General features: G+C 39.5%; 1 long non-coding RNA gene across 2 annotated transcripts in view; it reads right to left on the bottom strand.

Annotated features, from left to right (window-relative positions):
• LOC144333605 (uncharacterized) overlaps positions 1-14,617 on the bottom strand; it is a 90,231-nt gene extending 75,614 nt beyond the window's left edge. Inside the window, exons 1-2 of one of the 2 annotated variants that reach the window (XR_013402487.1) lie at positions 13,440-14,617; positions 11,557-11,826 (exon numbers count right to left, since the gene is read on the bottom strand). This is a non-coding gene — a long non-coding RNA (uncharacterized LOC144333605). The remainder of the gene's footprint in view (positions 1-11,556; positions 11,827-13,439) is intronic. The other variant, XR_013402489.1, reaches the window with a different exon arrangement.
• Positions 14,618-14,955: the final 338 nt, after the last annotated feature.

The raw sequence follows: 14,955 nt of genomic DNA, 5'->3' as shown, positions 1-14,955 counted from the left end.
TCAGCCTCCTGAGTAGCTGGGATTACAGGCATGTGCCACCACGCCCAGGTAATTTTGTATTTTTAGTAAAGACAGAGTTTCTCCATGTTGGGCAGGCTGGTCTAAAATTACTAGAAAAATAGAAGTAATTTATTATAGCAATTTATTTAAGTTATTCTTATATTTAAAATACCAGCAGTTAAATATGCCTAGGAAAATCTAAATAATGACCCATTGGTATTGGAAGGAAATTGGGGCAGTGTTTAACCTAAAGGGATGACTAACATCAGTAGAATTTCAGTCACTGTGATACCTGGGAAGGGAAGAGAATTTTTTTGGGAGGTGCACGCAGTTGGCTTTTTTCATGCTGTTTGAGTTATAATAATCAAATAATTGTCTAAATTGAGCATGAAGGTTTTCTTACTTCTATATGTTCAATAATGTATTGAAATTTAAAAATTTATGTAAAACAGAATTTAAGGAGTCTATTTGCAAATCTTAGTATCCCTAATAGATTTTAACTTCTCTGAGAGCAGGGGCTATGCCTTTTACAGGTTTATTTCTCAGTACTATATAGTAGAAATTTTATATACTTACTTATAGTTAATATCATTAACATATTTGATAGTAGATATTTAATAAAGATTAGTAGATTGGATATGTTGATGTATTTTTAAAATTTAGTTTGTTTTGAAGCAGAGTCTGACTCTGTTGCCCAGGCTGGAGGGCATGGCGTGATCATGGCTTACTGCAATCTCTGCCTCCTGTATTCAAGCGATTCTCGTGCCTCAGCCTCCTGAGTAGTTGGGATTACAGGCATGTGCCGCTTTGGCATGGCTAATTTTTGTGTTTTTAGTAGAGATGGGGTTTTGCCATGATGGCCAGGCTGGTCTCGAACTCCTGGCCTCAAGCAATCCACCCGTCTCGGCCTCCCAAAGTGCTGGGATTATAGGCGTGAGCCACAGCACCTGGCCAGATATATTTTAAAAATTTAGATACAAACATACTATTATATGGGTGAGAGCAATCACTAATTGCCATATTCATGTTCTCTGTTTTCTGGTTCTCCTTATTCTCCTTAACTAATATCATATTCAGGCACTACATAGCACTAATTACATTTTTTGTCTTAATATTCTTTAAGAGGTCATTTGAGATATTAGTGTTAAATTTATATACATGTAAGAAAATTCTATTTTACGTTCATTTCTTAGTTTTTTTTTTGTTTTTTTTTGAGGTGGAGTCTCGCTCTTGTCGCCCAGGCTGGAGTGCAGTGATGCGATCTCAGCTCACTGCAAGCTCTGCCTCCTGGGTTCACACCATTCTCCTGCCTCAGTCTCCCGAGTAGCTGGGACTACAGGTGCCTGCCACCATGCCCGGCTAATTTTTTTGTATTTTTAGTAGAGACGGGATTTCACCATGTTAGCCAGGATGGTCTCGATCTCCTGACCTCGTGATCTGCCCGCCTTGGCCTTCCAAAGTGCTGAGATTACCGGCGTGAGCCACCACGCCTGGCCTAAGTTCATTTCTTGAATATGTGCTTCCTTGCTTAAGAAAACTGTGCTTTGGAGAAATGCCAGCCTCTTCTGTAATGAACATCCATAGTCATTGTTTGAAGAGAAAATTTAATATGACTTTTTCATAAAAGTAGCAGATGGCCAATATACAATCCATATCATTATCAATAATCTTTTACTACATTTCTGAGTTTATTTTTCCAAATTTCATTCCTAGGAGTTGAAAAGCAATTATATGTTATTTTGCTCTAAAATAATGTTAAACTCTCAATTCTATCTAAGGAAACTCTGAAAACTGTAGAAGGAAAGGGTTTTAATTTTTGTTTTTTCTTTTTATTTATTTATTTTTTAAATCCATGTTACCAAAGTCAGAAAACTTTTTCTGTAAAGAGCCACACAGTAATTATTTTTCAGTTTGGCAGTTCAAAAAGCCAGTTTTTGTTGCAACTACTCAGCACTGCCCTTGTGGGGAAAACAGCCAGAGACAAGATGGAGACAAATGGGCATGATTGGATTTAGCCTGCAGTTCTTAGATTCTCTCTCCTGTTATAGACACTATTAAGCTAGTGTTATGGAGGAGATTTACCTGGAGGCACTATTGAAGTTTCAAAATGTTGGCAGTAATGAATGTGTGGGAGGAGATGGATGATCAATCTGTGGAATCTGCAGTGACTGAAACTCAGCATTGGCACTAGCTTTAAGCACAAAAACCAGGTCCTCTGGTGCCCAAGTGAAAGGAGAATACTTTGTTCTTCACTCTGCTTTAATGGTATCAGTTGGTAGATGTCCATTGGCCCTGTCACAAGGTGATGTGTGTACAGCAGATGGTACCAGCACAAAAGCAAGTAGAAGTTTGTTTTTGATTGGTTACTCTTTGCTTCCTCTTTGATACCAAACCGATAGCACGGGCACTCAGTTTCTATACTAGGTAAAGGAAAAAAATGGCAATCCATTATTCTTCCATTTAGACCAATCCAAATTGATTGTCCTCCTCATTTCAATTTATCCTGCCCCATGACTCTCTTAAACCATAACTTCAGGAGCAAAAGTATTTATATATTTTTGCTGAGTTCAAGGATTTAATGTGCTGAGCAACATATCATTCAAGGAGCTGACCTACCAGTTTCTGATTGATAATGGAAATGTTAATGGATTGTTAGTCCTCTTATTTTTAGCCTAAAGTGAGCTAATAACTAGAATCATTATGTTGTGCCTATAAAGTGTTCAGGCAAAAGGGAAGGTGCAGAAGTTGAGATCTATTTGTCAAGTTAATTATAATATTGGAAAAGCGAATTAGATTGAAGGAAAAATCCAATTTCATACCCTTTTGCTGGTAAAAGGGGCAATGGAATATCTAATTTCTGAACTCTTGTAATGCTGTTCTTTGGATAAGCTTATTGCTGAAAATTTTACCTATTAAATCTATGTCTTATAATAATTATTAGCTCAACACTTACTACTGTAAAACCCAATATTTCACTGCATGAAACACACCGTTTCTCTGAGACTATTGTCAGTCTCTCTGCCCTGATTCTCTCATGTTGCCATGGCATTCCATAGAGCAGCCACCTGCTCACCCTGGACCTTCTAGCTCTGTGCTCTACAAGGTACAGGCTCCTACCAAATCTGAAGGGGAGTGAGAGAAAAGATGAACAGAAACCCTGGGTGGTGGTCAGGAAGTGTCCTGTCAACCCTCTGGGTGGGCCTGCAACATGCATTCTTCGTGGAGGGATATCGCCCTTCCCACCTCTGAGTGGGGAAGGGGTACAAATATCAGTTTTTGAGGAGCAAAAAACTCTGAGGCATGACAATGGCTTGTGGCCTTTCAAAGGGTCACAGTACATAAACAGATATTTAAACAATATATCTGTGGCATTACAACGTCAAGGGGGAGCAATTAGAAAAAAAGCTAAAAAGACTCCAAGGTGGGGTGATATACTTTTTAAAAAGTTCAGATATACTGCTGTGTGATGGAGAAGGAGGCCCCTTTGCCTTTTTTCTTCACCATTCCAAAGCCCCTGATTTGGCCAAGTGAACAATGGACACCCTTGCGCTGGCAGAGCATGTCTTAAGTCCCAAAGGTGCCCGTGTTTGCCTTGTTGCGGGCAATAGGGGAAGCTTGGGCAACCCAGGCTGTCTTCTCCACTGAACCTCATCTCTAAAGCACTGGTTCATAGATGGCGTCTTCTAGCTCCAGTTCTCCAGATCCATATGCCTATTTGAAAAACACTCAGACACCAGTTGCAGTGTTTCGAGCTACTTCACAGAGGGGTGTTCATGAAGAGTTATTGGCAAGGAGAAACGCCAAAAGACTTGAACATCCTGGGAGCATTTTCATGCTAACCGGTTTTGCTGTCTTTAGAGAGAAAAGGATTGGCATTTTTCTTTTCCACCAGAATAATTTAACCTTAAACTCTTGGTAAATGTCAAAATTCCAAATAACACTCCTCTAATATGTTAAAGTGGAAGGGGAAAAAGAATGAAACACATCAGTTGGCCTTTCCTTGGTCTCTCGATCCCACACTCTCCCTTGGTGAGGACCAGCAGAAGGGAAAACGGAGCGCTCTGGAAGAGCGAGGATTTTCCTAAGGCCGTCTCCTGTGCTTCCTCATCCCCAGCTCTCCATTTCTGGAGTAAAACAGCAGCTGTGCGGTGAGGACCCTGAGCAGCTGAAGATCCAATTAACAGAGTCTCGGACTGACGTGTTCACACTTGGAAACCTCTTTGGAGACAGGCTACATGGCAGTTACAGAAAAGATGTTCTTGCCTCTGGGATGAGCTCTGTCAGTCAGAAATTTATTTAAAACAGTTACCCCCCCACCTCCTGCAACAATTGGTGAAATTTGGGAAAGATACTAGAGTCTAATGATCTTGTTTCTTTGCTATATATTCTCACAAAGTGAATCTGACAGAGTAAAAGATTCATTGAAGATTAATTGAAGGTCAAGGAGATATTTGTCAGTGCCAGGCACTGCTCTCAGCACTGCCGAGGAGTAAAAAGCAGTCTGGGTGTGAAGAAGCTGATGGGAGATAAGAAAGTATAAGCTCAACAGCAGGAAAAAGCAGAACTTGAGCATGCCGTGAGAAAGGTACAAGAAAGGTACTGTGAGTGATCAAAGAAACGTAGATAACATCTGATTGGAAGGAGTAGGAGAGGCTTCCTGGAAGAGGTGACATATGAGATAAGCCTGTAAATAAGCATACGATTTGAAGGCAGGATGGTGAGAAGCCTATTCCAGAGGGAGGAAAGTATGTGAGCAGAAGCTTGGGTGGGAAAGCACCAGGTGTGTCCAGGGAACAAGCAGCTGGTTCTTAGAACTGGAAGTTCCAGGTGATGTTTGAGAGAGCAGTTGTTTTTTTTTTTTTTCCAGTGTAGGGCAGAAGTCACCTGTAAGAGTGAAGGAAGGAGGAGGAAAGAGCTGGCAGAGGCTGCAAGGTCAGATGGCTCTTCCGCAGGCCTGAAATGGAGTCGAAGGACAGGGCAGCTCATTCTGCAGCAACCCCCATATATTTTCATCTGAATTTTCAAGGGTTGTGTGAGCTGACTCCCTTAATATCAGGCCAGACATCTTGGTGTCTGTGTGAGAGGTTAGACTAGGGGGAAACAGAGGAGAACCTTAGAGGGGAAGGCTCCTTTCTCTGTCACACCTCAAAATTTAGTAAGTCTCTGCAGAATCCAAGAGGAAGTCCTAGGGAAAATGTGTGACTCAGGTTGGATGGACCCCAGAGCACTAGCCTGCAGACCTCTGGTCTTACTAGAGAAGTAAGACTCATCTCTAGTTTTAATGGGTGACATAGTCAAGTCCTGACCAATCTGGGCCTCATTTTTCTGGCCTTGTGCATGGTACTATTACCTTCCCTACATACACAAGATCCAATTACAACCTAAGATGCTCACATCTGTGAAAGCACTTGGAACATTTTTTTTTTTTGTTTTTTTTGGTACTGGTATAAGATGGTAGTGTGAGTCATAAATTACAGGTTTTTAATAAGCTCTTTGCTCCACTGGTCTAAAATGTAGAATCTGAGACTCTAGGGGTTATTTTAAACTCACAGACCCATAGACTGTAAACGTCGAAAGGGACTTGGGGACCATCTAAACTCCCCTTGGTGAAAGGCAGCACACCATCATGGTTAAGAATGTAGATGCTGGAATAGATTCGATGCAAATTTCATCTCCACTACTTACTAGTTACATGATTTTGAACAAGACTATTTTAACCTCTCTGTGCCTCAGTCTCCTCATCTATAAAGTGGGGGTGAAAAATGCTCTCTAGGTCACAGAATTGTTGTGAGCTTGAGTTTGTATGTGTCATGCCCTGAGAACAGCACCCGCGTGTAATAAGTACCATATGCACTGTGATAGCTAGTTCGACTGACTGGTTTTTCACATGAGGAAACAGAAATCTAGCCAGGTGAACTGACTTGCTCAAGGCACTTATTTGCCCTGTGACAGGGCCAGGACATTAGAATGTGTTTCCTGACTCCCGGCTCAGTATCTTTCTACTTCCTCTCAGTGTCCTCTGTTGATTGAGTCGGCAAAGTTTGCTTTTGGTAAAAATGGTTAAATGAAGAAAAGCATGCCAAAATCTTTCAGGTATTTTCAATGGGGAAAAAAATCATGGAACTTCAGCGAGAAGGAAGGGTCTCTCAGAAAGACTTCTGTGAAATCTGTCCTTTGACTTGCACGTGGGCCACTGAGGAGAGAACGTCTGGTCTTTCACTGACCGCATCTCTCAAATAGCCTTCATAGCATCCTAACTTGGAACAAATGTAGACTTTCCAGATCACAGCTGGATAAAAAGCAATATTTCAAATAATAATATTATTTGTAGTAGTCATTGGCTAAATTTATATATTTTTATTTTTATGCCTCATAACAATCCTGGAGGTTGGATGAATTATCTTTATTTAAAAATGAAGGCTGGGTGAGGTGGTTCACACCTATAATCCTAGCACTTTGGGAGGCCGAGGCAGGAGAATCGCTTGAGGCCAGGAGTTTGAGACGAGCTTGGGCAAAGTAGTGAGGCCCTGTCTCAACAAAAAAGTTTTACAGATTAGCCAGGCATGGTGGCATGTGCCTGCAGTCCCAGCTACTGACTCAACATCTCTAGTGGTGAGGTCAATAAATCTGTATTTCTTCTGCATGCAAAAATTTGAGCAGCACTGTGCTACCAGCCTTCTTCCCAAGTCTCATTCTGTGTTAGCCCTGCAAGTGCCCAAGCTTTAGGACAGAGATGCCAGGAACTGAGCGCTCATCGCTTATTTGGCACTGGGGCCCGATGCTGTGGGCCACACACTTCCCTATCACTTTCTGTAACCACGCAACAACTGCTGAAGAAGGTTCTCAGGCTCTTTAGGAAAGAGCCTTACATTCTGCATGCGAAGACAGTGATCAGAAGGGATGACAAGTCACGTCTATTTCTGGAATATGAGGAAGAATCAATTGTAATTGTGAAAATACCTCTATGTTAAACCTTCCGGTAACACTTTTACTACAAAATAGGAAAGAGAGAAGCTTCCTATGGACACAGAAATCAATGTCTCTGGATTTCAAGGGAAAATAAAGGAGCTTTAAAAAAGCAGAAGCAGCCGAGGGCAAATGGTCAAATCTCTCACCTAAAGAGGAAGAATGTTTGTGTCCACTTTGAAATGAGTGAACATATACAACCTGTTGTGTTGCCAGATGCTTTGACCTAACACATCCCAGGTACTATATTTTTAATTTGTTGGTGACTCAAAGGCACTCATAGGGTGATCTGGCAGAATCCATGAAGATGATTTTTGCTATTGCTTTTAATGGCAAAAACAGCAATTACTTTTGTACCAACATAATGTTAACAGTTACTTATAGATATCTCTCTCATCAAAATGCCTGAAATGCCATTGTTAGAGATGCGTTGCTTATGGCTAAATATTTCATCCAGGCATCTTTCCTAACAGATCTGGGGAGATATGGCCTGTTGACATTAAAATCCCATTGTGAGATGGGACTCTGGAGAACTGGAGCATGTGGGGATATTGGGGTGGAGGAAAAGGAGGAAACTTTGCAGAAAGGAAAATAATAACTTTCTTAAGGTTTACCTTGTGTGAATCCATCACTCTTTCTAACACTTTGTGAAGCTCCAGCTAACCAGCCTAGAGCCAACTTTAAAAGCTGACAGCCCTGCCTTCATCAAATACCCCTGGTCAGAGAACCCTGAGCAGAGACACAGTTGGTCCCTTTGACATTGGTCTGTGATTGAAGAAAGGGCAATTTCTTTTGCCAGTGGGCCACTGCTGCCAGCCAGCTGTGGGCAGTGCTAGATCTTCCTCCCTTCACCTGTTAATATGCAGCCAGGTCACATGCCAGACCCTGACATATGCCTCCTTCACTTTCTGATCTCCTTTTTCAAATATCTCCATCACCTCCCATTCACATCTGTAATTGTACTCTTTGGGTCTTGAAGACTTCAGAAATCCCTTCTAACATGAAATATAGCTGGGTGTGATCATACTTTGTTTTCTGTTATCTCCTTAAACATGACTTAATTCAGCAGATACTAATTGATGGTCATTGAGAGCAAAAAGGAGACAATTTGGGAAGATTATGATATGATGATGCCAAAATATTTTGCACAGAGGAGGACTTTGTAGAGATGTAGAAAGGACAATAAAAAATAAAGTGAAAAAAATATAATTTACCAAGATAAATAACAAGTTGTTCTTGTATGTAAAATATGTGAAAGAGTTGTAAGAGGCCCCAGAATTTGTAAATGGGAGTCATTTAAGGCATTGGGTTTTTTCTTTAAAGTTGCTATTTAATAGGATTCAGATATTTAGATACATTTTCTATAGCTTCAGTGTATACATATATATGTTATATGTAACAGGTATATGACATATAATATGTCTATTTATTACATGTATTTGTTTAATTTAGATATAGCAGAGAACAAAAATGGAGGAATTTCTGAAGGAACTAGATTGTAAACCAATTTGAAGGAGCAGGTATTGAAGGAGAAAATTGCCATTTAGAGGAGATGGCATAAGCTCATGGAGGGGGAAACCACACATAAGGGGGCTACAGGCTGCTTGAACGAGGCAGAGTGGCCAAAGGGGTGAGTCTGGTGGTGTGAAGTTCAAGCCAGGTGGAGGGGCAGCTGATGAAGCAATCTGTAGGGGCAGCCTTGGTGTGGATCTGGAGGGTTCCCAGTAAGCTCCTGGGCAGAAGGATGACTCCATATGAAGACTGTGAAGGTGGCACTGGACAGACAGCTGGGTCAGGGCTATTGAGGGAGACAGGGGACTAGGGGGAAATAAAGTGTCTGGTTGATCTCCAGCCATACACAGGTGAGTCTGACGAAGTGGGCAGAAATAATGTCTCCACCTCTTTCAGGGTGGGTGTGAAGGATCTGCTCTCATTTCCCTCATCTAGGCAATTTCTTGCATAAAGATGAAGAGACTCGGAGGGATGGTTCCCTCTAGGTAAGGCTGCAGAGTGGGTCAGGTGGTCCTTTTCAGATGGTCCTTGCCCCTCCCCGCAGAAGGGGCTCAGGCTCCCTTCTGTGCATCATTTTTTGAGATGAACTATTAGGAAACCCATCGTGTTCAGGAAGCTGAGTCTTTTGCCTAGTGGTAGAACAATGACACATGCATTCTGGCTGATGTCTGGCTCCATTTTTGGAACTCATAACAATTATTCCCTTAAAATTCCAGGTTGAAATGGAGAACTGAAATCTGAAAGTGGCTCTTCAAATGAGTGGGGCAATGTGTTTTAAGCATTTAATCTCAAAAGAATCCACTCACCTCCTCCGATTATTTTAGAGGCTGACTTTCTCTGAGAATAGAGAAGCAAAGAGAGGAAACTCATTTTGATCTCATGTACTCTTAGTCAGTTTAGGGGGCTGAGGCCACAACTGGTGTTTGAAGGGAAAAATATAGAGCCCCAAGTGGAGCCAGGAAAGCTTCCATTTTCTTCTCGGCCTTAACACACCCTCAGCAAATGATTGAAGCCTGGGAAATTATGAATATCAGATTAATTGAACAGGAAAACCAGTGAACAGCTGCAATTTTCTGCCATGGAATTTTTTGTTTTTAATTTAAGTGATAGGAAACCATTTTATGCATTGGGTTTTCCAAATTGATTTCAAGAGTGTACTATGCTAATATGTGGTAATTTTACACAATAAAAAATTGGGGAATTTTAGGCATGAGAGTTGCATCATGATTGTTATACTTATTTGTTCTCTGATGAAAGAAAAGAAGATTGAACATTAAAAGCTGAAGGTCATCCATACAGTTGTCCCAATAGCAATCTGTGTACCTTTAACCCTGAGGAGGAAAAGTAATTACCCTTTGGCTTCTGGTGACCTCAACTAACCTTTGTTGAAGGGCCAGAGAAAATAAAAGCTGACCATCAGCCTGCCCTGGCTGCCCTGGGCTTAACCTGCTGTGTGAATGAAGAACAACCCAACAATAGGATGAGAGGATGTTGCCATGGAAATAGGCCTGGACGAAGGAGCAAAAATCAGAAATTTATCACAATTAATTGTTCTATTAAGAACCTCCCATCTTTTGGATTATTCTCTGGGGGTAGGGATGGAAGATGTGTTCTCATTTAGATGTTATGAGAGAAAATTCTGCTTGCATAAATGAGGCAGCCCATATAGTAAAACCATTCTAAGTAGTGGTGAGAATTGGACAGATTTGTGAGAGAAGGAAGGATCTATATCTCCTCATAATCTATAAAGATGCAAATGCAAACAGCCAGGACAAGGGCCAAAGAACCTCATTCTATCAGGGGAATCAGCTGAAGTATGGGTCTGGACATACGTCTTTTTAATATTTTCAGTAGACTGTTGCCTGCGCTTTCATGCCTTGGCAAGGTCTGCAAAGTACAGGTAATGATATTTTAACAGTACAGAAATGTGTTGTCATATTTTATTCTGCTGATTTAGCCTTCCTGTTAAATAGAATCCAAGTTCTATGTATTTTTAACATGAGCTTGTTTAGATTAGAAAATAGAAACTTGCTATCCAATTATGTTCAGATTAAACTAGACTAATCCATGATGCTCTGGGTGCTATAGACTAATTGCAGAAAAAAGAAATAGAGTGAGAAATAGTTCTTTTATGGAGAGCCTACAAGTTATCTCTTAGGTAGAAGCAGATGTATTTAAAAGTAATAATATTTTTATTTTTAACGTGAGAATGTTTTCATTTATATTCATCATACAAAGATGAAATTAGACTTTAAAAATGTGGATTTTTGATCAGTTCTTTCATTTATTTGTATTAAATGGATTAATTAATTATTGAGCAAAGGACTGTATGTCAACTTAACTTCTTTTTCGCATGACAGATAGCAATATGAAACACTATTTGCTGTATTTCCTAAACAGTGAGTTACTCGTGTTAATCAGTTTTTAAAATAATTTGTGGTGCTAAAACAAAGCAGGTGGTTAAGCTCAGACATTGATTTTCTCTTTAATGGGTATTTCATCAGTGAAATTTTAACCACCGATGAAGGAGAATATAAACCATAGTAGGTGTTCACTGAAGACTCTTGCTTACAGTGAGAGGATGTGTTTTTCTGTCACAGTGTAAGATGAGTTTCATCCATGAATTTATGAACCTATGAATTTTAACTCCAGATGTTGATAAGAAATTAATCTCATACTGGGGAGCATTGTCAGCTTTCATTAGAACTTGGGAAGTTTACATTTGGTAGAAATAAACTTTTTAAACGACAGGACATGTGTTGGAAGTCTATTAACTAACAATGAAATCCAGCTCTTGGACTTCTTATTTACCCATCTGCTCCCTGCAGTTAGTTTAGTACTCGTTTGGTGCGATTCTGGTATTGTTAGGGCCAGGATTCTGTTTGCTAACCCCCCGGGTACCTGTGGTTGGAAGGCCCATCTCAAATAATATAATAGACTTGGCCAAACTCATTGAACACTCTCCGTGGCCTTTGGCAGGCTTTTAAGCTTTTTCTCTGCTATAGATAACAGTTTTTCTGAAGTGGCAGCAACATAGCTCTAAAAATACATCTACAATAAGGTCCTAGTTGTACTTACCTTATAGTTCAGCAGCACCTCGCTGGTGGCGATCATGCTTCGTAATTTCCATTTGCTTTAGTTTGCTGGTAAGCACATACCTGCTTTTCGGGTGCTAAGAGTGTTCTTTCTGGCTAAGATGTTTGCAGCGTTGGGCTTCGTCTTTACAGTTCTCAGTTTATTTGGACCCTCTTCAGGTTTTCTCTGTTTATTAACCCTCACCTGGACAGCGTGGCTGAGGCAGCGGAACCAAAAGTAAAGATGGTAATGGGTTTCTGTTGTTTCACCTGTCTGGGCCAATAGAAGAATGAAAAGGAGAATGAGGAGCAAGATCAAAATGTAAAAAACAGGGCTAATCTTTCCTTACGTAGAGAGAGGCAGCAGATATCTACCTGGTCTTCCCCATTTAAAACGATTATGCATAATTTCTGCTGGTTTGGATAATCAGTTCTGTATTATGATTACGGAAAGATATTTCATTATGTACAGTTTGCTTATGGACTACATTTTTATTGTTCTCAATTTTGTTCAGAGGAAAAAAATTATATATGTTTAGTGAAGTTTACTTAGAAATCTTCCCAAAATAATTCTGTAAGGAATAGGGTAGATCAAATCTCTCAATGACTAGATATTTAAGTGCAGACATGAGAGTATTTGCTGATTTATAACTAATAAAGCTTCAACTTAACTGCTCTTCAATGACACCTATAAAAATGGTATTAAAGTGTGATGAGCAATTTAAAAGACAAGGACTACTGAGAAGAGAAGAGTTTTTTATATTTTGTAGCTATCTGCACTTTATTTTTAATCTTTTATTCTATGTGTACAAACTTAACTGTGAAATAAATCCACAAACTCTGCAGTGTAAATGAGGAGCTAAATACGGTATGTAAGAATCACAAAAATAATTATGTCATAAATGAAAGCAAAAATTAGATGATAAATATATGTGTGGAAAAATGCCAAAAATTGCCATCCAGGACACTTTGAATGTACGTATGGAAAAACCAACATGGAATTTTGTGAAAAGAGTTCAAGATAATTTTTATAGGGTTAACATTACATATTTTAAACAGTATGATATTTAGTCAATAGAGTTGAAGATAATTTATATAAGGTAAACATACAAATTTTTAAAATTACATGGCATTTTTTCAGGAGAGTTTATGATAATATTGGGTTGAATAGACACTTTCAACTGAAGGGGGAAAAGCTATTTTAATTTTAGTTTTTGGGTGTTAACACTACCAGCTCCCAATTAAGCAAACATTAACAACATGACATTATTCTGACATACTCAGTATTTAAAATATCTTTCCATGGATTACGTGTGGTGTAATGAATCATATACAGAATATAGGATATTTTAGTGGAATATCAAACTGTGGTGTTAATACTGTGTCTGGGTTAAAGAACGTGAAAACATAAAAAATTATATGGCATCAGTGTTCCTCATAAAAGGACATAATTCAGTCTTGTTCAACAGACTGATGGAAATGAAATGCTGTCAACCTTTCTACATTTTCAAGCACAACATATAAAGAAGGTAACTCATGAAAACAAATTTAGATCCATTTAAATACACCGCAGAAAACAAAGATATTCCAAAGAAATAGTCAAATATGCCTCTCATCAAGTCCTGCAAGGTTCATCCTGGATTGAAGCAGGGAATTTTATAAACGATTATGTTATTTAATAAACATGTATATATATCTCCATATATTATGTCATCCTGAAGCAAATGATTAACCCAGTTTAAAGTCACAACTACTAGAATTCAATATACAATAGTACCAGGTATCCAGCTGTGAAGTAGCTGGGCTTGGGGCTTTCTATTTCCACCTCCCCACCACAAGCACATAACTACAGTTCATATCTAAGCTTTGAGTAAGAATATCAGCTACCTTAAAAGTTGCCTTCAGGATGAAATACCTTTAAATGCTGCAGCGCCCTGGATTTCCAGTTAACCAAACTATATTTCCAGCAGAAACTCCTGGGGTATAGAGTAGTTCTCGTCTGTAGGCTCTTCCCGCTGGTCTTCTTAGGAAGCGTTGCTGGAGCACTTTATTTATTTATTTTTAATCCTGTTGATAATTTGACTCTCTGTCAACTAATGCTTGCCGACTCATCACTAGTCTTTCTTAGGGTGGAGATGACTGGAAGGTTGAAGGACTGCAGGCCATACATCATTCTCCCCTTCTCAGTGCACCTTAATATGAACATGGCATCATGACTCCGAGGAAAGGAGGGGAAAGCTGAGCCATCAGATATTCCACAAATTGCAGGCTTTCCCTATGTCCTGTAGTGCCGGAAAGGGGGATTATTACTGCAGAAAAAAAAAAAAAAATCTGGCCACACTGTAGAAATAATCACTGCAATTGAGCTCCCTGCTATCTCCTCTTGTTTCTTCTCTCTCTCTCTTTCTCTCTCTGTGTCTCTTCCTCTCTCTTTTTCTTGCTCTCTGTACGAGGCCCCAGCTGATTCAGGCTGCATCCAACCATACATAAATCATTCCCCTTATTCTATTGGTTACATGGTACATGGCAAGTATTGATTTTTTCCGTTGCCTCATTGCTGGAGAACACTTGGTTTTTGTGAGACAGAAAAAGAAAAAACCAAACCAAACCAAAGCAAACAAAAAAACCCTCACCAGAGTTTTGTCTAGATAAGAAATAATCAGGTAGATGTGTACCATGCTGATGATAAGTGCATTCTAAAAACAGCATACTTTTGGGAGGCCTTTTACTGTCTGTTTGCACGTTCCCAATATCTCCTGTCTCAAAATTAAAAAAAAAAAAGAATTGTTTCTAGTGGTGGAGAGCTCTGGGCTAAGGACTTAGGAAGGATACACACAGAGAGAGATCTTCTCTAATTGTTCGGGGTAAGGAGGCAACTAACTGATCACTGCTAACTCCAGGAAAAAAAGAAAGTTTAGTTAAAACACGACTCACTCACAAAACAGGAATAAAGGGCAAACATAATGCCTCCTGGCCGAATGACAACATACAAGACAGGAAGAAAGAGATGTTTGCCTACGTTTATTTTGTGTGGTGATAAAATGTGCAATTACGCCTTGTTTGTGTGAAGTATAAATATAAAATACTGTCAATATATTGTATCTTGTAATACTCAGAGGCGGGAAACAGCAAAAAAGCAAGTGTGTCTTAGTTTGAGGTTCTGACATTTAATTCTTCAGAACCTAAGTTAAAACACACGGGAGTTTTAATATTTGTTGCCAAGAGCCATTTGTTTTAAAGTGATAGCAGCTCTTGGACTCTATCTGAAGGGGTTTTATTCCTGAAATATCAAAATGACTTCTTTATGAGGTAATGCTGTCCAAAGGAGCATCCCAATATATGAGGAAATTGTTATAACGAGGAAATCATTAGAAGAAGGTGATAGTGCTAAGGTAAGATGTGA

This window comes from Macaca mulatta, chromosome 13 (assembly GCF_049350105.2).
Source record: "Macaca mulatta isolate MMU2019108-1 chromosome 13, T2T-MMU8v2.0, whole genome shotgun sequence".
NCBI classification, from domain to species: domain Eukaryota; kingdom Metazoa; phylum Chordata; class Mammalia; order Primates; family Cercopithecidae; genus Macaca; species Macaca mulatta.
This window is presented reverse-complemented; position numbering and strand designations above follow the sequence as displayed.